The sequence below is a fragment of the Carassius carassius genome, chromosome 40 (assembly GCF_963082965.1).
Source record: "Carassius carassius chromosome 40, fCarCar2.1, whole genome shotgun sequence".
Lineage (NCBI taxonomy): Eukaryota > Metazoa > Chordata > Actinopteri > Cypriniformes > Cyprinidae > Carassius > Carassius carassius.
In genome coordinates, this window is record NC_081794.1 from 4,241,702 (window position 1) to 4,264,998 (window position 23,297).

At 37.1% G+C, this 23,297-nt stretch overlaps 1 protein-coding gene across 8 annotated transcripts in view; it reads left to right on the forward strand.

Annotated features, from left to right (window-relative positions):
- Nucleotides 1-23,297, forward strand: part of LOC132121990 (1-phosphatidylinositol 4,5-bisphosphate phosphodiesterase epsilon-1-like) — a 92,380-nt gene that overhangs the window by 23,937 nt on the left and 45,146 nt on the right. Inside the window, exon 1 of one of the 8 annotated variants that reach the window (XM_059531776.1) lies at nucleotides 439-515. The exons of the other annotated variants lie outside the window; for them this stretch is intronic. The gene's annotated coding sequence lies outside the window, so the exon portion shown is untranslated. Of the gene's footprint in view, nucleotides 1-438; nucleotides 516-23,297 lie in introns of those variants that run through there. 8 annotated transcript variants of the gene reach the window in all.

Genomic DNA, 23,297 nt, shown 5'->3' on the forward strand with positions numbered 1-23,297 from the left:
CACTTGGCTGCTTTTGATTGCTCTTACTCGAAGTGTAAGTGCATTATGTTTCACGTGTTCTCGTTTGGCATCTGCATTCATGCGTTTACAGGCACGATCTGATTATGTGCTACAAATGCCTTAAGAATGAAAGCAGGATTAGAAATCACTTCAGCAAGAGTTGCCTGCCAAGCAAAGAACCAGGAATGTAAATATGAAGTCAGTGCAGTTGTCGTTTGTCATTGGGATAGTCTGATTTGAAGATGTTTCTCCTGTGTAAGATTGTATCTGCTTCATTACCTCCATTACCACGGCCCATTTGCCTCATATCCAAATAAGGGGAATCGAACACGAACCAAGACATGGTCTTACTCGGTCTTACTTAAGCTTGCTCTCTGTCCCTCTCTCTCTATCTCTCTTTCTCGCTCTTCTTTTGGCATCTGTATTCTATCAGGAAGAATGAAAATACACTACTCATTATTAAGGAACGTGGTTGACGATGCAGCACCTGGTCCGAATGGGAATGTTTGGAAACAGTAAGTTGTTCAAGGTTTTTTTTTCCTTAGATATACTGTACTTTTCAAAAGTTTGGAAACAATGGTTTTGAAATGTTTTTGATTAAGTCTCTTCTGCTTGCCAACGCTGCATTTATTTGATCAAATATGCAGTACATTACAATTTAAAATAACTGTTTTCTATTTGAATATATTATCAAATGTAATTTATGTTATGCAAAGCATAATTACTCCAGTTTTCAGTGTCACATGATCCTTCAGAAATCATTCTAATATTTGTTGCTCCATTATTGATGCTTAATATTGTTATTAAAAATGGTTCTTATTATCAGTGTTATTAATTTCATGTGCTGCTATTGTACTATTGTGGTCATAAGTTTTTACTGTCACTATTTTGATCAATTTAATGCATATATGCTGTATAATCCCTGTAATTTCTATTAAAAACATTCACACGCATACCCCAAACATTTGCATATCATGGTTTTTGCGTAAATATTAGGTAGCTGTCTTCAACATAAGAAGAAATGTTTCATAAGCAGCAAATCAGCTTATTAGTATGATTTCTGAAGGATCATGTGACACTGAAGACTAATGATGATTATAAATTCAACTTTGTAGCACATGAATAAATTACATTTTAAAATGTAGGCTATTGCAAATAAAAAAGCAACTGTAATACTATTTCGCAATATTAGTGTTTTTGCTGAGCACATAAAAGCAGCACTGGTGAACGTTAGAGACTTTATTAAAAACATTTAAAAACAGAATTTCCAAATTTTTTTTATGTATATAATATGTGCCTTGAATAGATGGATTTTGGATGATAACACGAGTATTTAGGCATTGCACTTCTACTTGGGCTTTGTTATAATTCCAGTGAGTAACATGATCTTTCTGTCGTGAGGCTGCAGAACAGGGTTTGGGGTGAAAGTTTCAGTGTGACATCATGAGAAACAGGATGAGATAACAGCATCTAACAGAGAACCTCATTTCTTCCTAATAAGTTCCAGATTCACTCTGTCACTGTGCGCTTGTAGCTTTATAGTGCTGGAAGAAATTCAGATGTTCTCTGCTCTTAACCCTTCTGTTTTTACCCAGAGGCCCCTTTAATAGCTCAAAAAGCATACTTAACGTTTGAAGCATCAGGATGATGCGGCATGACTTTGCCAAATCATACGAGAATGGCTTCTAGCAAAATGTCAAGTTGATAACATCAATCACTCATTTGCGATAACATTAATCACACATCTACTTGGTGTTGCTGCAATCCCAGCTAGAAAACAAAACGTTTTTGGAGACTGTAGCTATCCACTCCTAAAAAAAGAGTTTTGCGTTGCATATGAGTCCATGTGCATGTGTGTGACTAATTTGTGGTAGACCAAAGGCATAAAACTGTAATGATATCTGTCTTAAAGGTTTTAAATAGGTCAGAGGATCATTCTAATAGAACTTTAAGAGAGAATTAGAGGTTAATTTCAAAATTACTTTCATTATTAATCTCAATTGGATAGTTTGCCCAAAAATGAAAGTTCTGTCATCATTTACTCACCATTGTCAAGTGATTGAGCTCCAATTTTGTTGGGTTAGGTCAAGACTTTTTTTTTGGTTATATACAACATTATATGCAGGATACAACTTGCATATAAATGTTTACCTGGTCAGCTGCTTAGATTGTGGATTAAATATATAATAGCTGGTAAAAATGGTAAAACTAATAAAAAATAATCAATGACGAAACAAGGCATTTCAGTTGCCAAATGTACAGAAATGTGCAAGGATAGGGAGTACAAAATGCAGCATGTTACAAGGCAAACACATCTAGAAAGTCATCAGCATAGGGTTTGTAAATGCAGGGCTCTAGACTAACTTTTTGCACTTTTTGCACTTGTTGGACTTGTGTGCCTAAGCACACACCAGCACAAAAGTTAGGTGCACCCAAATTTTCAACCGCATCACATTTAACACTTCAGGTTTACAAGTTCACTTTTTTTTTTACATCGCTGTCCATATAGGCAATATTGACTTGTAGCCTAAATGATTAACTAACAATCTGGTCAGCATAACATTCTTTATTGAAGCACAATTCTACAGGAAAGGTAACTTACTGGAAAAAGTGTTGGTGCTTGAAGTGTTTCACTGAGCTGAAATTTAAACTTCTCAAGATAGATAGATGAAATAAAAAGAAAATCCAAATGACATGTTTTAAGCTCTTTAAACTGAACATCTCATGGCTCAATGTCTTATGGACTATCCTCCATTGCAGTCACATGCAACTTGGATGGCCAACTTTTGTATTTTGGCCTTCTTGATCTTTGGTCTTGGCTAAACCAGCTGGCCACACACACTCTTTCTAGCATCAAAATCTTATCACATCTTCCACTGTGTCTAAATGAAGGGATGCTCTAGTGTCTGATTTGAACAGCTAAACAGTCCCTAAACCGCTTATACTACTGTTTCAGCTATTAAAATAGTTCAGTTTTTTATGTAATAGCAAAGTGACTTTATTTCGTTTTTTATTTTTAATCAAGTTAATATAAAAAAACGTTTGGAACATTTTTGTTTGTTAAATATAAGTTTTAGTTTAAAAACAAGCAGCGGCAGACAGTGAGCCTATGTTTGATCAATTAAGCCTTCTCAATCCATCACGACTTGCCTAAAATAAAATCTATAGTAATAAAACAGTTCAAGGTTATAACAATGTTTAAACGTTAGATCCAGATAAATGTGTGCTATATTCAGGGCTGGGGAGTAACGAAATACATGTAACGGCATTACGTAATTAAAATACAAAATATGTGTAACTATATTTCCTTATAATTACATTTGAAATAAGGGGTAATCAGATTACAGTTACATCCGAAAAGTATTTTAGATTACCAGTAAATACTTTTATTTTGATGTCATTTATTAATTTAATATTTAAGTAAACTGTTTGGGGATTTCAACCAATACCGCGACTGATTCTTGAAACAAAAATACTGCGTGCAGCAGCCTGTTCATTTAGCAACTCCTAGTGAGCATGCATATATGCTCATCACGACACAAACATTCTTCTAGAACTCACACTTTGCATTCAGTTAACAGATCCAAATGAATCATGCATGAAAAGTTTATAAAGTTTATCTTTATTCATTCGTAATGTTCAATAAAATATCATCTTTGGCTCTGTGATGAAGTTCATGGTACGATTTGTGAACCGATAACTCTTTTGAGTCAATCTTTTAAAAGAATCATTTGTTTTGTTTAACGAAACCAGTGTGGAAACAAATGGTGCAGGGCTCGTAAAATCGCTAGCCCGACATCCTGGGGTGATTGTGTTATTTAGTCAGGCTCCAAAATTTATCACCCCCCTGCCCGACGGGCTATTTTGAATATTGATGTAAAATTCCTAACTTGATTCGCATTGCTCACTCCCTTGTAGGCGTGAAACAGATCGTAGTTGATTGTTTGCACTTGTTTCTAAATGTTTTAAACCATTTGTGCGCATTTGGAGCTTGTGCGCACTCATTCTAAGCATGCGCTGACAGCAGCCTTTCAGAAAATGCGCTTAAACAGAACTGATTTGTCTTTCATGTATCCTTGCTTCTGAATGAACACATAGACAAAAATATTTCAAAAAAATTGTCTCTGCGAGTATTCTTGTAAACACAGTCAGTTATGTCTTAAGTGAATGTATACAGTGGAGAAATAAAATATTATGTGCATTATTATATTGGATCCGTGCACGCAGCCTTTAAATGCTAGGTGTTCCAGTAGTGGCACCTGCTGTTAGAGAGTGACATTTGCATCTCATTCACAAAGGTAAAACCTGACCGGAACTTCTGTTTTTACTTAATTTTTTAAAAATTATTAATTGGCATCTTTTTTTGGATAGTAGTTCAAATGGTTTCCTCTGGTTTAAAATAGAGCACAGACAAAAAAAAATAAATTGAGATATTTCTTTTAAATTGTATTATTTTCACATCATTTAGAAAGAAAAATTCTAGGCTACAAGCTCCAGTTCTCAAAAATCCCGGGAACCATTGTTCTTTCTGTGTTTTTTTGCCTTATTCAAGTGTTTTAACATTTTTAGTTTTTCACTAACCACGCATAACATTTTTTTTCTCAAAAACACAATCATGTACGTACAATAATTTCACATATTATTACAGCCCAGTTTGTGCTGATTACAGTGAGATTAGGCTTTACCCATTTAGATATTTATAAGAAACTGAAAAAAGCACAAATGTCAGGGCATGACAAAACTTCTCCAGGCCCCAAAAATACCCTTAGACTCCAGAGGGTTAAGCAGATGTAATTTTTTGTTCAAAACAAAATGTTATGACATTGTATGTTACAATTGTAAACTTAAGCTGTAAACCTGTTAAGTAGGATGTACAGTATGTATGTATATCTCCTTCAAGCACTTTTTTTAATTTACATTTTATTACTAAGGTTTGTTTATAGTGGTGTGTTCTTACAACATACAGAACTACCAAATTTTGCTATAAGTTTGATTGCACCATATAATAATTCCTGTTAATAGTGTTCAACATCTGTTTGATTACATCTTTAATTGATTTTTCCATACATTTCTGCCATATGTACATAAACTGACAGTCATAACTGATAAGCGACTACTAAATATTGTAGAAACGTAATTTTCTGTTGTCTAACCCTAACCGCTATACAAATAAACTTGAATTGTGTTCTTAATGACAGCTTTCCTAAAAAATATATCCTATTCCTAAAATAAGAAATATCCCAATATATCGCCTTGCTGATAGTATCGCAACATCGTACCGGAACCCCTGTATCGTGATACGTATAGTATCACCAGATTCTTGGCAATACACAGCCCTAGCGTCTAATGAGATGGCGAGCCAGGATCAACCACTTCATCCTTGCGACACAGACTCAGCAAACTCCGAAAAAATTTATTAGTAAATAATTCAAATATCTCCTTACTATTTCCCCCTGTCACATTTATGGTATTTACTTTTGCCAGTGCTTTGCAGCAAGCTTAAGCCTATCACATGTATTTGAATGCAGAACTGTTCAGCTGCGCTGCTGCTGGCAGGACACTAAACACCATCAAGCCACTCTTGATGCAGGGCTGTAGTGTCTGTTGTTGAACCACAGGAAGACTTTCAGAGTCGTGGAGACTTTTTTTTTTCCTCCCCTCGAATGGCTGGTCGCACCAGTGGGACCTCTGATTTTTTTTTTTTTTTGGCGCACCATTGATAAATTAGGTCGCACGTGCAGCCAAATTGGTCACACTCTAGAGCCCTGAAATGAAAGCAGAATTGTCATATTAGGGTTAACTATCCCTTGAAAGTCAGTCTCCACAGAACCCGAGGGCTAAAACAGACTTTTACTCTGCCTTTTCAGCTGGAGTATAAACATACAGTACAAATAGTGTCTGATCTCTGGCTCTCTCTTCTAGTTTTTGCCTCATGCACAGTCTTTGTATACACATGCTGCAAGCACACAGCCAAACACAGAAGTGCACAAGCCAGTGAACTAAGATAAGTGATCGGAGAGGGCATCCTGGGGTTTGTTGAGACGTCCCTATGTGAAATTCAACAGGAGATTATAAAGCGCTCGGCTCCACCTCTCTCTGCCTTGTGCCAGAACAGCATCAAGTCCTACTAAGACATCAGGGTCATTGAATGCTCCTTAACGGCCTGAACCTGCCTCCAGGCTTACAGCAGCCCAGTGGCTGCATCCACACTAAATCTCACATGTGACTCTTACACAAGAAAATCTGCAGTGGACTTAGTTTTTAGGGGCCCAGGGATCATTCGAAGGTTCTGAGGTGGATTTACAAGGAATTCAGTAAGTAACCTAAAGGTTTTTTAAGTAATTTCTCCTTGATTAAGTGTTAAACTTTGAAGAATATGACTTGTAATGTCTGCTGCTTTCTGTCAGTTGAGAGTTTATTATTAACCGTAGGCTGAATAGGAAAGCGACATGGATTGTTGAAGGTTCACTATTGAAATGTAAGAATCAGTTAACAAATCTGCAAGATTTTCACTTTAGACGTCGTGTCCATTTAGTTGAGTCTTGAGATTTGAATAGGTTCACGCTGAGCTCTGAGTGAAGGAGCCTATCAGCAATCATTGTTAAGTGTGCAGTTTGCTGAACAGATTTACGGTCCCCCTGTGGTTCAGTTGAATTGTGGGAACTGGCCTCTCTATTGTCACTCAGTGGTGCTGCTAAGAGCCATTTACTGTCTGACAACAACAAAGCATTTTTGGGGTCTTATGGGTGTTGGACGTAAGCAGCTGTAACATGATGGGCATTGTTTCTCAGTATGGCAACATTGGTGAAGTGATGGACGGTCCATTCCAAGCATTCCTTATCAGAGGTTAAGAACTGAAGATCCCATTTTTCACTGCTTACATCAGATGGGTGTAACAAATCTTATTCTCATTCCCAAGACTTTTTAAAACTGTAAATCTAATGTTTTTCATTATGAGACACATTATAAATGTTTGATTAAACCATTGTCCAGCATAAAATTACACTTGCATGAAAAGTAGTTAGTTTTAAATAACATGTCTGTATTTTGACCTTCTTGTCTGTAACAAAATCATAACAACAATCAGAAAGATGTGGCATAATAGATACATTTACAATTATTGGTTTGGCAGATGCTCTCAAATGAATTGTAGTTATTACAAAACAAAATATTTGTTGCACATTTTTCAGAGTCTATTACCACATTACTTGAAATTGTAAAGTGAAATAATTTGGAAACTTTCTTTAAAAAACAAGCAAACAATCACATTTCATTTTCTTCAATATTTGTTGACTACATTTAACATAAAAAGTGTTCCACACAGCTCTGGATGTTGATAAAGGCCTTTTGAAGCCAATCGATGGGTTTGTGTAAGAAAAAATATCTATCATTCGACAGTTAGTGAAAGCTAGAGATTAGTTCATAAAGTTTTAAGTATGGATATTTTTTCTTACAAAAATGCATTGGTTTGGAGGCCTTTATTAAACCCCTGGAGTCGTGTGGAGCACTTTTTATGATGCATGGATGCAGCTGTTTGGACTTCAAAATCTTAAACCCCATTCACTGTCATTTATAAAGCTTGGAAGACCCAGTATATTTTTAATGTAACTCTGTATTCATCTGAAAGAAGAAAGTCCTATACACCTAGAATGGCTTGAGGATGAGTAAATCATGGGGTAATTTTCATTTTTTGGTGAACTATACCTTTAAGTTACAGTAAAATAAAGGCTATACAAATATGATAAATAAGTTTTTCCCAAACTAGCCTCACAAACATACTTGTGTCTAAATGTAATATTTATGTATTTGAATTGCATATAAAATTTCCATCCAATTAAATTAGGCAGATTTAACATTAACTTAATGTGATGCATATGCCAGTCATACACAAATAGACCAGGTTTATGGCTAAACAATTGTAATTTTGTTTTCATATTAGTATTATAATTTTTTTATTTTTTAAATATTATTAATAAAGGCTTAGTTGTAAATAACTGCTTTAAAATAACTGCTTAACTGTTTAGATAGGTTTAAAAAAAATATATAAAAAATATAAAATGGCTCATATCTTATTTAGTTTGATCTACTGAAGTCGAAGACCAACATGTTCTGAAGGGTAAGCACCTCTATTGATTATTTGTTGTAAAAGACTTTAAAATGTCATTTTAACCTTTTTATGTAAAGTGCTCGGGGTCAAGAGACTAAAATAAATCAACTAAATAACAAAACCAAAAGCCAATATTTGCTACCAAACATAACAAACACCTGCTGTTCTGACAAAATAGGATAACATAGGTTCCTCCCTTGTTGCACGTAGTTGCTCCTGCCAGGTGCGTAACCCCATGGACAGAATTGTTACATTTGACAGCTGGAATCTAGTGAATGAGACTGAACCATAGAGAACGCTAAAACTGGAACCCTGCCACAAGCTGTCGAACTCGTATCGCTCCAGTCATGTTTCCATAAGGGGTTTTTCTAATAAAAAAAAACATTCCATGCATATACTTCTCCTCATGCTTTCTGAAGCTGGGTTGTTTGTAGGATACTGGATAACAGGAATAATTTTTCCACTGTAGAGTGCCTGATAAATGGCATGGTCCTTATGCAGTAACTGCTTTACCTAACATTGGTTCTCTCACGATAAGAAAATCTGTATCAGCAAAGATATTTGTTTCAGGCTATCTAAACAGAATAAATTGATGTGTGATTGGCCGAAGCCAGCATTGTCTGGACAAGAGGCCAATACTGGCATGGATGCAAAATATTTAGTCAGTTCTGAAGAAGGCCAGACATCCATCCAGTGAGAGGGAGGCGGGGGGTCATATAAGACTTCAGATCAGGACGAGATTTGGGGTGGCTCTCTGCCCAGATGAAAGGCCTGTCATGATGAAGAAAGTAAAAGCGGTTTGTTTTCCGGTCAGTCCTGCTTTTAAAAACTCTTTCAGTCTTCCAAACAATAAAAAAGGATTAACATAATCTGTTTTTATGCAAGGTAAGAACAGTTTAACAGACCTGAGTGAATTCTAAGTTCTGAGAGTTCTTATGTTCTCATTTTAATTATTTTGGAAAGTAATGATTAGAAGTCCTGTGAAGTTCTTCATATTGTGGCTTGTTCTTGTGGAAACCTTATCAAAGAGTTGCTGGCACGACTCTAACCTCAACACATGATTGTTCTTGGCAGAATGTGTGTCAAGTTTGATTAATGCATTGAGGAAGTTATTTGTTTGTCCCTCAGGAATATGACTGCTGTATAGTCTGCTTTTAACACAGAAAAAGTGGGGTGACTGTGAGGTTTCAGCTTAAACACATTAACTGGGATTTATTGGGAAGTTCACCTTTCAAACTATGTCACATTAGTTTAGTAAGCTTTCACTGCAGAGGCAAAGTAAAGGCCCTGATATACGTGTTCTTTGCTCAGGGGTATAAAGAGGTTCAAAAAACTGTTAGCAAACATCCCAACACCATCCACACTGCCCAGAGCTGCATTTAGATGAATATGTGAATACGTCCAGTGTGTTTTTCTCAGTGACAAAATAAACACAACAAACATTTCAGTGGAGAGGAAAGAGCAGTTAAAGGGTTAGTTCACCCATATATTAAAATTATGTCATTAATGACTCACCCTCATGTCGTTCCAAACCTGTAAGACCTCCGTTCATCTTCGGAACACAGTTTAAGATATTTTAGATTAAGTCCGAGAGCTCTCAGTCCCTCAATTGAAACTGTGTGTACGGTATACTGTCCATGTCCAGAAAGGTCATAAAAACATCTTTAAAGTAGTCCATGTGACATAGGGCTGTTAAAATTGCTCATAATTGACGTTCGAATATTCCCTCTAAAAAATACACGAATATTCGAACATCTGGTTGCGCATGTTGTCAATGACGCGCATTACGTCAATAACAGGCAATAGATAGTCTATTTAAGTTTAAACATATATGACAACGTATTACCTACACAAAAACAAGGAAATCAACTAATGGCCAAGACTGCAGACCTCACGCTCTCTCACCCTCACGTTCTCTGCGCATAATGGTTTAAATGAACAAACACATTTTTGTGCAAGCAATTTAAGGTCGCGACTGTTGTCCCAAATATAGCAGGCTTCATTCAGTGATTGAAACAAATATTATTAATATTAATTGAAGTTTTACAGCATATAGAACTGACATTGAATGCTCCGAGCAAGCTGTGCTGTGGTAAACATGGAACTTTTCCTTGACATGAAACAATAAATAATCAAACCTCGGATCCATTGCTTGACAGAACTCCCCGAAGCGTGCCCCATCCGCGATACTGATCGGTCTCATGTCCTTACAAATGAACGAAATTATTTTATCCGTTATGGCCTCTTGTCGTGTTGCAGACAAAGTGCTTGCGGCGAGCGATGCAAAGTAACGTTAAGTGTCAAGACGTGGCTGTTTAGCTGGAGTTCCACACATTATGCCATGCTCATTTGTGTGTGCATTTTTGAGATGTGTCCTCATGTTGCTAGTGGTCGAATGGTATGCTAACTGTATCTTAAATAGGTTGCATACAACTTTATCTCGCGGGTCAACAATTTTACCTCATTTTCTCTGCTGCGGTCGAGTTGGGCTCTGCACTTGCTGGCATCTTCCATGAAGACGCGTCAACTTTCAGCAGTAGGGCTGGGATAAACGATTATTTTTTAAACGATTAACGATTATTTTTCCGATGCATCGATTAATCTAACAAGTAATTTTTTCAGACCGATTCGATTTCGATTATCTCCCCATTAATTGACTACTAACAATTTATACATGTTGATTTACATATCTGAATGAAAAAAACATGAATTCCTTAACATTGCAATATATGTTTATTGCTCTTAAAATTACAAAATAAAAGACTGACTAAGAATGCATTACTTTGCACTTGTATAGAGATAGCATTCAATAAAACCTTGAAGCCTTGAAAACACATAGCTTACTGAAACAAGCTTACTGAACACATAGGGCCTAGCTTACTGAAAAAAAGTTCTTCTTTCAGATGAAAATAACAACAACTTGATGTCTAGCATTCAATAAAAAAGTTCACCCAAAATACTTGTTTAGAGCAATTGAAAGAATACAGTAACCAATGTAAACTTTAGGGAAGAGAGAGAGAGAGAGAGAGAGAGCGAGAGCGCAAGACAGCGCTCGTGTAGTTTGAAGACTGTGAGTGCGCGAGCGCGCGTGAAACTTGGGTGTTTCGCCCTTTTTCTATCGTGTTTAATGATTTTGATTAATATGCACGAGGGAGAGAGAGAGCAAGAAGCGCTCGTGTTGTTTGAAGACTGCGCGCGCACAGCCGGGGCTCTCTCTCGTACGCGCCCTGTCAGACGCAGCACAGTCATTCTATTCTACATCACTCACCGATCAAATAAGGCTTTGACAGCCGCCAAATAAAAAGATCAATGCAGAAAAACCCCTGGATTGGTTATATAACGTAGGACAGAATGTTGATCCGGCCATCGCGTATATTCAGCGCACATAAGGTAAACGTTTTGCAAACGTTTTTTAGAGAAATAAAAACAGGTTGACGAATCAATGCGCATATTTTGCATCTACGTATTTTTTGCGTCGACGTCATCGATGACCTCGACGCGTTGTCCCAGCCCTATTCAGCAGTGATGCTGTGCCAGACAGTGCGACTCCTGTGAGGCTGTGACCCGTCCCTGAACCCTCAGGCGCGCTAGCGCACCCACTCGCAAAGCAGTCGACCACGCCTCTACTACGGGCCTTTTTTTCCACATTTTTTTTTTTCCGGATATTAATTTTCACCTTCGAAATTCGTTTTTTTTTTTACTATTCGAATACATATTCGAATTTAGAATATTCGTTGACAGCCCTAATGTGACATCAGAGGGTCAGTTAGAATTTGTTGAAGCATCGAAAATACATTTTGGTCCAAAAACTACAACTTTATACAGCATTGTCTTCTCTTCCGGGTCTGTTGTGAGCGCGTTCACTGCAGTGTAGTGATATCCGGTTCGCGAACGAATCACTTGATGTAACTGGATCTTCTTGAACCAGTTCAGCAAATCGAACTGAATCATTTGAAACAGTTCGCTTCTCCAATATGCTTTAATCCACAAATGACTTAAGCTGTTAACTTTTTTAATGTGGCGGACACTCCCTCTGAGTTAAAAACTTTCATTTGTAAGTCGCTTTGGATAAAAGCGTCTGCTAAATGATTAAATGTAAATGTAAAACAAACCAATATCCCGGAGTAATTCATTTACTCAAACAGTACACTGACTGAACTGCTGTGAAGAGAGAACTGAAGATGAACACCGAGCCGAGCCAGATAACGAATGAAAGATTGACTCATTCTCGAGTCAAGATCCGTTTCTGTCATATGCGTCCGATTCAAAAACCGAGGAGCTGATGATACTGCGCATGTGTGATTCCGTGTGAAGCAGACTGACACACAGAGCGTCTGAACCGAACTGGTTCTTTTGGTGATTGATTCTGAACTGATTCTGTGCTAATGTTATGAGCGTGGGTAAACCGAAGGCTTGCATCAAGGGCAATCATCGCCAATGACGTTATTACGTCGAGCGCAAAAGAACCGGTGAACTGTTTTCTTCAACCGGTTTATTGAATCGAACTGTCCGAAAGAACTACAGGTGACTCGAAAACTGATGCAACCGGATCTTGACTCGAGAACGAGTCAGTCTTTCGTTTGTTATCTGGCTCGGCTCGGTGTTCATCTTCAGTTTTCTCTTCACAGCAGTTTAGTCAGTGTACTGTTTGAGTAAATGAATTACTCCGGGATATTGGTTTGTTGTAACTCAGAGGGAGTATCAGCCACATTAAAAAAAGTTAACAGCTTAAGTCATTTGTGGATTAATGCTTATTGGAGATGCGAACCATTTCAACGATTCATTTCGATTTGGTGAACTGGTTCAAGAAGATCCGGTTACATTGAGTGATTCGCTCTCGAACTGGATATCACTACACTGTTGTTAACGCACTCACAACAGACCTGGAAGAGAAGACAATGCTGAATAAAGTCGTAGTTTTTGTCATTTTTGGACCAAAATGTATTTTCGATGCTTCAACAAATTCTAACTGACCCTCTGATGTCACATGGACTACTTTGATGATGTTTTTCTTACCTTTCTGGACATGAACAGTAGGGCTGTAACTTTTGTGAAAAAATCATTTTCGATTTTTAAGACATAAGTGTTCATTGAATCGATTGTGTAATCGATTTTTCATCTCTAAAAAAAATGGACTTTTCCATTTTCAACGCCAAATAACGGACAAACGTAAAGAGAGCGCTGGAAACACACAAGTCAGCAATATTTAAGCATTATTATTTATTGGCATGAAGTTTCGTGCAGAATAACAAACCGCAACAGGAGTGCAACATTCTCGAAAAAAAATATATGCAGAATGGACTGCTGCCATAACATAAATGAAAAACATAAAATAAAAACATTAATGCAGGCTTCAACCCGGCTGCGTTTATGATTTAGGCAATTATTTTAAATAATGATTCAATCCATTTTAAACAACTATTCAAATCCGAAACTTTAAATGGACTTACTTTAAGTTGAGAACAGGCCATGTGTTTTTTTATTGAACGTAACCGACACATGATGAAATGCACAAAAATGCTAGGCCCATTACAAATTATTGGACAAGAAAACAAGTCGATCGACATTTTCGGGGTCCAGAGCAGAGCGTTTTTTTGTTGACTATATGTCCAGCTGTTGAGAAGACGCGCTCCGACCGCACTGATGTTCCAGGGACACTCGGGTACTTCATTGCCAGCTGCGTAAGGTGGGGGTATTTCGTACTGCCAATCTTCCACCACAAAAGCGGGTCGCTGTCAGCTGGCAATGGTGGCTCCTTTTCATAACGCATCATCTCCTGTAAGAGGTCGCTTTCGACGTCATTAGGTCTTTCGTACCCCCTTTAGTAGATGTCTCCAAACAGATTCCCCATTGCTGTTAAGGCAGTCTTTCCCGTGCTTGAACTCTAGCTGCATGGCTTCGCCTCCACGGGTTCGTCATTGTCAGACTGCAGTGACCATTCCTCTCTAAGGTTTGCGTGCAACTGTTGCTTCTGTTCCTCATTTATATGGATTAAACGATGAAACTGAGGATCCAGGTAAGATGCTTTATTCAAAAGCATAAATGTCGCTTCCTTTTTGGGGTCATAGCGTTTGCTCAAATCTGCCTCAATTTTAGATGCCATTTCCCTCAAGCAAGACCTCTCATCTGACTCTGACCTAATTTTTTGAACTTGAGACAAAAGAATATGTTGCAAAGGCATTACAGCTGAGGATGTGGGGTATTTGCATGTGGACAACGCTTGGGTGGCGACTTTGAAAGGTTTAAGTGTCTCTCGCACCTGTTCAGCCAGGTGCCACTCAGTTGTGGTCAGTTCTAGATTAGACATTTTTTTGTCAAATATCATGGCTGCTTGTTGCTCAGATGCCCTACAAATCATATCGTAGGTAGTAGTGTTGTCACGGTACCAAAATTTCAGTATTCGGTACCGATACCAGTGAAAATCCACGATTCTCGGCACCAATTTCGTTACCAAAGCAAAATACAAAAATATGCTAATTAAAAAAAAACTTTTTAGCACTAAAAATAAAACCAATGCCATTCTTTATACTTATTTACAATTGTGTTTAAAGTTTTTCTACAAGTTATATAATTATGAAAAACAGTAAACAAGTTTCACCCAAATGAAATTGTTTTAATTTGTCTTTTAATTTATGAAATTTAAACACATTTTATTTTTGGTAAATAAAGGGGATTTGCTATTAAAATTAAAACATGGAAGAAATATTGTGATTTATTTCTTTAAAAAATAAAGTTTTATAAATTTTTTCAACAGTAGTAGCAGTATCACATACATTTTACTAAATAATAGTAATATTTCTAGCACAATGCCTTAAAAATTAACTTTTAGGCCTAATGAATGCATATTTGTCATTTTAACTGAACTTAAGACTGGTGGTGATGCTTAAGATATTTTTGGTCATTGAGGGTTTCTGTAAAAAAAAATAGTAATAGATCATATTAATTATTATTAAAAGATAATACTACTACTAATTCTACTATCATACTAATGTATATACCATGCACTATGAATTGATGAGCTGCTGGGTTCATGAATATTAATCACGTTGTCTGCGTTCGGTCAAACTGATTTGCTGAAATCAAAACAGGGACGGTACTAGATTAGTGCCAGCCAATGAAATTGCCATTTGCGCATTAGCTCCGCCCACTACCGGAGAAACCGGTATGTCTTCTGCTTGTTCGAAAATTAATATGAATAATTCTAAATGAACTCTATTATTTTGACAGGAGAAGACAACAAAGAATGGTTTACATATAGCGTGTCGATTCAGCATGGTAAGACACTCTCTCTCTCTCTCTCTCTCTCTCTTTGCATGTGTGAGAAACAGCGCTATCAGTAAAGCGATGGTGAGTCATGCGCCTTCACAAAGAGTTTACAGAGTATCAAAAACAGGTGTGCTGTGCGTCCATTGAGATGAACTGAAAAGTTCAGATCGCTTGATGGAGAGAGAACTCTGAAGCTCAGATGATGAAATTAATGCAAGCGTCATGTGCTTCAGTCTATGTAGTAAACAAACCCGCACGTCTCTGCCATTCATTAATTCACACAGAGACGCGCAGAACAAGGATTCATTTCAAACAACTTTTGCGGCTTAACATGTACAGATACTGGTCCATATGGAGATTTGATTTGATTAATTTATGCTAACTTTGACAATAACTTTGACTGTCCATATTAAAATGTAAGTTTCATTTTCATGACTGGATTTTGAGATTCAGTCCTCGCTTTCTGCTTCGCTGAAATCATAGCGCTGAACCGGGTTTGAACGGGGCCTCGGTACTACCGGTACTTAAAGAAACCTGGTTCCGTCACATTTAAATTTTTTTAGTACCAACTTGGTACCGAAGTACCTGGTCTTTTGACAACACTAGTAGGTAGAGTTCCAGCTTGTCAAACAATCATTGATTAGTTTATCTGGCTTTAGACCTAGCATAAGTTGCTTATCCTCCAAGAGGCTGCTGTCTGTAGTGGATCTGTGAAAATGAGAGGCAGTTTTTCTTAGCCTTGCCAGAGTTGTGTTTATGGCTCTGACGTCTAACCCTTTGCGTACAGCCAAGTTGATTGTGTGGGCCAGACATGGTATATTAACATCACCTAGGTGCTGCTCCACTGCATTAACATAATTAGGTGCTATTATCAGTAGTGAATGCAACAACTGAATCACGGTGTATCGCGAAATCCCTCAATATGCCCGTGATGCACTCGGCAACATTCTCAGCTGTATGGCTACCTCTCAGTTGCTTCGTTTGCAGTACAAAACCGTGGAATTCCCAAGTTTCTGAAATGACGTGTGCTGTCACTGTGATATATGCCTCTGTAGCGAGGGAACTCCATCCGTCGGTAGTCAGAGCAACGTTTTTGCCATTCAAAATCTGACGCATTTTTTCATGACTAGTGTCATATTTTCGCAATGTTCTTAGTTACGGTGGTTCGGCTAGGTATAATGTATCTCGGCTCGAGTTCACTGTGACGAGTGGGGCGGGGCCGAGAGACGTGGGAACAGAGCGAGGCCGGTGGAGTGATTGGAGATGAGCGACACCTGCTCGACCCACCGGTCTCGAGTCCCACGGAGGAGATGGAAGGATATAAAACTGGAGCGACGACAGTGAAGGAGGAGAGAGGACCAGGCCTGGACTTTATTTTGTATTTGGTTTTTATTTGTGCGCGTCAGTCTTTCGTGAGGGGCTGACGCGCTGTTTAGTCTTTATTTTGTAATTAAAGTTTGATTTGATTGTCTGCCGGTTCCGGCCTCCTTCTTCCCGAAGATTATGGAGTTTTTATTCATTACATTCACGAACAAAATCAATGAAACCTTCACCCTCCACAATGCTAATTGGCCTCATGTCTCTACAAATGAACTTTGCGAGCTTCGAGTTTATAGCCTCTTTCCATGCAGCATTTAGAGGTGCAGACGGGGGGGAAGAAGTTAGTCAATTTTGGCTGTTAAGCAGGGGGCTCTTCCCGCTCTAGGTCTTTATATTCATCTGGATGATGAAGCTGCATATGCCCCCTCATAGGTGTAGTGCTGCTGTGATATGGGAACTCACGATCGCACAGTTTGCACACCACTTTGTCCTTCATATTTTGATTTTCAGTCCAAAACCCGAAGTGCTTCCATATCAAACTCCTCAAGTTATTTGGGGTTATCACTCGTGTTGAAGAGGTTTATTGCCGTTCTCCTCCATTTTCTTTGCAAATTGCAGATGCAGCGATTGAAACCGGCGCGTAAAATTGCTGGGTATGTTCTGTCTAGCTTTCGCAACGCCTACTTTACTTGTGGAATTCTTTTTCTTTTTCTGCTTGTTTGTGAGTTTTGTTACATCTATATTTTTTAATTGTTTAATTATTTTAAAATTAATAGTGTACATATTTTGTTAAAATCGATTGCCTATTTTTGTTTTTCAAAACTTTTTTTGGTTGGTCCGGTCGATTGTGTAATCGATTTTTGAACGAAAAGTGACAGCCTTAATGGACAGTATAACGTGCACACAGTTTCAATGGAGGGACTGAGAGCTCTCTGACTTCATCTAAAATATCTTAAACTGTGTTCAAAAGATGAACGGAGGTCTTACGGGTTTGGAACGACATGAGGGTGAGCTATTAATGACATAATTTTCCTTTTTGGGTGAACTAACCCTTTAAGAAAGCATCTAATTATAGCGATGTGGATATGTTTGCACCAACTCTGCAATTTGGCACTCCAGTCGAGTCAAACAATGTTTATTTATAGTGCTTTATGCAATAGATTGCTTTAGTTTATCTAATGTTATGTAAATTTAATGTTGGTTTAGTTTTGAATTAGAATTACTTAAAATGAGCATTGTTTTGGCCCGATTGTGATGAAATGACGTCCTACCAGTTTGTTTTTTAATTTAGCTTGAAGTATTTTGAAGCCTTAATGCTCTTGTAACATACCGATGTTTGATCTTTGTGTTCTAATTATTTATTTATTGCTTCTGGTTTGTTTATTTATTTGTTTATACTAGGGTTGTGCCGATAGACGATAGTATTGTGTATCGACGATAGTCAGAGATATCAACGTAAGCAGATTTCTGTGTCGATAGTCAAGACGATATTAGGCTCTTTCTCCTATTAATGTATTAAATTATAATAATAACTATTTTTATTTTCATTAGGTGGCCTATTATAATTCGGCTATCAAACAGTCCAGCTATTTCACTTCAGCACCGCATTCTCTCTCTCTCTCTCTCTCTCTCTCTCTCTCTCTCTCTCTCTCTCTCTCTCTCTCACTCACTCACTCACTCACTCACTCACTCACACACACACACAGACACACAGCTCGCGTGCAATAGAGGATTAGAGCCTGTAATGTTAGTTGCTAAAGTTGTAACGCTTAGACTCGGATAACTCGTTAAATCCATGAAATAAAGAGAGAAAACGAGGAGTTTTTGTCCAACACATTTAATGGCTGATACATGGCAATGCGCTCTTCTCATACATGAGAGATTAACTCTTTCATGGTGTTACAAATAAAGTAAAGTCAAAATAACATCTCACGTAGTCCTTCTCTTAAAGACTGATCACTTGACTTATAACACTCACTATGTGGTGATGATGTAGAAGGACTATGTGAGAACCACTATGGATAAGTTCGCTCTGCCACCTGTTATTATTTTCATGCACGCCGAACTATAATGTGATGCATGCAAAATACTTAGTTTTGTCCGTTACAAAGTCTCCATCCACAAACAGACGTACATCTTATTTAATTTCACTTTAACAAGTAATCTGAATGGCCTACTGTATATATGTGCAATATTTTAAACGAGCCCTCACTAACTGAGTTTAATGCCACAGTTATGTTCGAATGCATTTCATTCTTGTTTCTGTGGCGGTGCGTCGAGCTCGTCATGAGGCACGCGGTCCGGAGATCTGTATGACTGATGCATCAGTTCAATTCATCTTTACTTCATATATATACTTTATATTTAACGTGTTCGTTTATGTCCAATATTAGTGTTAAACTGTTGGACTTTAAATGAAATCTACTATTGATTTTCACCTTTGTCTGATTTTGCAGAACATTTAGACTGATAACTTCTGTGTGCAGATGCGGCAGATTTGTCACAGCACGCGCGAGTTTCGTCCGACTATATATGAACTAGCTGTTTTAAATACAGTATTTTTATATTTAACGTTAGTTTATCAGTATGTTTGAAAGTATTTTTTCCGATTATTGGTGATTCCATAGGCTCTCTCTCTCACACACCTGCGTGGTTTAAAACACCAAATCGTTCTGCTATGACAAGAACAAGAGTCTCTCTCTTGCTCCACCCACTCACGATAATATCGTCTATCGTGGATCTCACGGGCTGACGATTTGAAAAATCACCATATCGCCCAACACTAGTTTATACAGAATTTATTTTATTTATAAAGGAAAAAAAGCCCTATACAAATTATTTCTAATATTTTTTTATTTATATAATTGGCCATTATTTTGAGGATACAGTTATGTTTTTAATTAATGTTAATTGTAATTGGAAAATCCTACAAAGGTCAACCAGATTAAGAGGAAAAAAAATGGTCTTATCTGGAATCATGTCAGACCAGTTCTTCGATTTTGCTTAAAGTATAATTTGCTTAAAGTAAATATATATATATATATATATAATATAATATATATATATATGTATATGTATATATATATGTATTAGGGCTGGGCAAGCTAACACATTATATTATCATGTTAAAGCATTAATTGATTAACTCTAAAAATTATTTTATTGCGTGTTAACTCAATTTTTTATTATTACGAAAGTCCGTTGCACAATGGCTCTGAATACACATACAGACAAACCATGGGTCACGGGTTGGTGTGATGTTGATCAGTACTGGCTTGGGAGCCAGTGACAGCTAAACGAACCGCACCCGAGTGCAGCAGGGAGCCATCACACTAGTCAAACAAACCGGGCTTTGGGGGTCAAACTTGCTCGGGCACAGTTTGCCTAGTGTGAGTACACCCTTATTCTCCCACTTATTCCACACATCTAGTGTTGTCCCGTGCCACACTCTGCTGCGTTGGGTCCCACGATAGATCAGGTCTGTACTCGGAAGGTGCCTGTGTCATAATGTTATGATTGAGGCTCTGGACTAACTACATTTTCTATAAAAATGTTAATGCCCTGGCAATGTCAAATAGCTTTGGTTTTACATTTAATTTGATTACATTAATGTTATAAGTTGAGATTTACAAGAAATATTTTAACTGCTACTATGTAATTGGAATACTGCTGTAAAAAAGCACCTTATTTGCTTAAAAATGTTTTCAATCCAAATGTTATTGCTGTTTTGTTTTTATATCAGTAGTTTTAAATAATAAAAAGTGCACAATACACAATTTTTTAATTCATTATTGAATTTTGTGCACAAACATGCTGCATAATAATGTGATTAAAATTGTAATCATTGCCAAGCACTAATATTATTTTTCTGTAACATAAAATAAGTTTGAAAAACAGTTGTGTTTTAATTAAAATATTAATTGTAAATGGAAAATCCTGCATAGGCCATCCCAATTGAGAGATAGAAAAAATTGTCTTTAATAAAATTATTAACATCTGCAATTACAAAATCCATAGATGCAAGTCATATCTCCCAACAGATACATACATGTCTCACATACACACTGGTCCCGATTTGGCTCCTCTTCCCTGTAACCCTAGGCCACGCTGCTTGTGCCATTCACTCCAGCTGAACCTCTTCACCTAGCTTGTCTGTAACAGCTGCAGCGATTGGGTCACATGAGACCTTGCACTCAGTGTGCTAGAAGGATCCTCAGGTCACCCCGTATCGACTCTGAGGATCCATGCTGAGTCATTATGCCCAAGGGCAGCTCTGGGTGAATAAATCAAGCCCACTTCCAGTCAATAGCGACGCTGACAGTTTGTGCTTCGTTAATGGTAGACTAATGCACAGCATTGCAGTTAAGGCGAGACACGGGATATGACGGGCGGCGGAATAAATACACTGATTAGATGAGTGCCAGGTGGGCTGTGTCACTGTTGTCAGGGGCTTTTTACAGAGTGGGAACAGAACAAATGAAAAGAGGGCTTGATCAATGTGCAAATTCTGCTTTATCATGCAAATGAAATGTTCAGTCAGCTGAATTAGATTTTAGATGGGGTGAAAGGAGACATCATCTTGTGCTTTAATGTTTCAATACGTTGCTTAAAGGGATAGTTCATCCGAAAATTAAAGTTCTGCCCACTGATCTGGATTGGTCATGACGTCATGAAAGTGAAGCCACCACATCGCCATATTGGTAATCCCTAGTAGGGCTGTGCAATATTGAAGAAAAATGCAATATGCGATACCTTGTTAATAAATGCGATATTCGATATGTGATATGATATTGCTTAAAGTGTGTAAAATCTATTTCAATTATATTTTAAAATATTTAAAAATGAATATTATATTATCAATATCTGAAATGCGTCTCTGTGTGTGTGTGCGCACGTGCTTTGCACGTTTGCGGCAAAACTGAAGACACGCTGTGCAAGATGCAGCTTTCGTGCATGCTTCAGATGCGAGTCAGACAGCAAGACAAGACAACAGAGTTGTTTTCTGCAATTTATTGCACTTAACTTTTAACGTCAAGCAATTCTCAGCTGTATGCGGCAAACTAAAACTTTGACCTTTGCAATGTTTTGATTTAAGTAGCCTATTATTAAACTGATTCAGATATTGCAAACCCTTGTGATATGCACATTGCGATTATTTAAATTTAGATTTCCATTGAATTAATAGGAAATCATTTTTATTCTCTGTTCTTGTGGTATTTTGTTGTCATTTTGTGTTTTTTGTTATTGTTTTGTCTTTTTTGTTGTTTTTGTTTTTTGTTTTTACCTTCTATTTATTTCACAAAAAGGGACAGTGTACATTAATAAACATTCATGAATGTAAATGTACCCAAATTAGCCCGAAGGTTAGTTTTCATTGGTAGTCCCTTTCCCAGATTTTATTAGGCCTAAAAACTAGAGAAAGAAAAGAAACCAAATAGAAGAACAATACCAACGAAATACTACCAAAAAATATAAACAATTCTCTAAAATACAGTTAAACAACAGATTATACAAAATGACAATAAAATAAATAGTTTTTTAAATAAAGTTTTAAGTGCTTTTTTGTATAATAACTCCAAAGATTTTAGAACTATATAATGTGTATTTTCAGACAGTAAGTAATATGAGAAACTTTAAACTTTTTACATACCTTCTTGATATGTGGTTTAAAACCAAGACAGGTGTCCAAATGAATAGGTATTTATATTTCAAAACAACTTACTTTGTTTTGAATTTGTGCTTTGGTTTGTGTTATGTCTTGTTTTTTTTTTTAGAAATTGTAATATATAAATGGAGCTTTTTCATAAAAGAACAGTTTATAGTTAGGCTACTTCTATGTTTTATCATATTATTAGGCTATTGTTGTATAATGGTACTTTTTATTGATTCTTTCTTTACAATGTCTGGCATGACTACGAAAATCTGTTAGCAAATAACAAATAAAGTTTAAAATAAGAAATAAAGTATACATAATGAGAGTCACAATTATGGGATATTCAATATAGAAGAAAAGGAGAGATAATGTCATATTACGAGATACACAATAGAATTGAGATATATATAGTCATAATAACTGTATTATTTCTTTTTAAACAGGCTTCCATACTAAATTGATTTAAAATTAGAATATTATGCAATTATATTTTGCGTAGTTGTTGTGCACCCTTCAGTTTGTTATGCGTTTGAAGCCAGCAGGGACTGGACGTGCTGAGTACTGTACTCAGCTGCTGCGTGTCAGTCATTCTCAAGGTATTCCAGCCATTCCTGCATGTCTGCGGCCTCAGAACCGGACTGAGACACACATTGACCCTCCCGGCTAGAGTTTCAAGACCTTCAAGCAGTGACTCTCTCTAGCCCAGAACAAGACGAGGTCAACGATGAAGCTTTGACGGTCTGAGAACCAAGAGGCCCAAACTGAGCCAACGGGATTCTCATGGCCTGTGTAATGTTTTGTTCCCAGTGAAATCCGATTTAGATAATCATGACATAATGACATCAGACACTGAAGTGATTTCATTTAGGTCCTGGTTAACATGATAATAATACAACTGAATTTGACACCGTGATGGTTTGTTTGAAACCAGTGTTATATTACATGTTATGA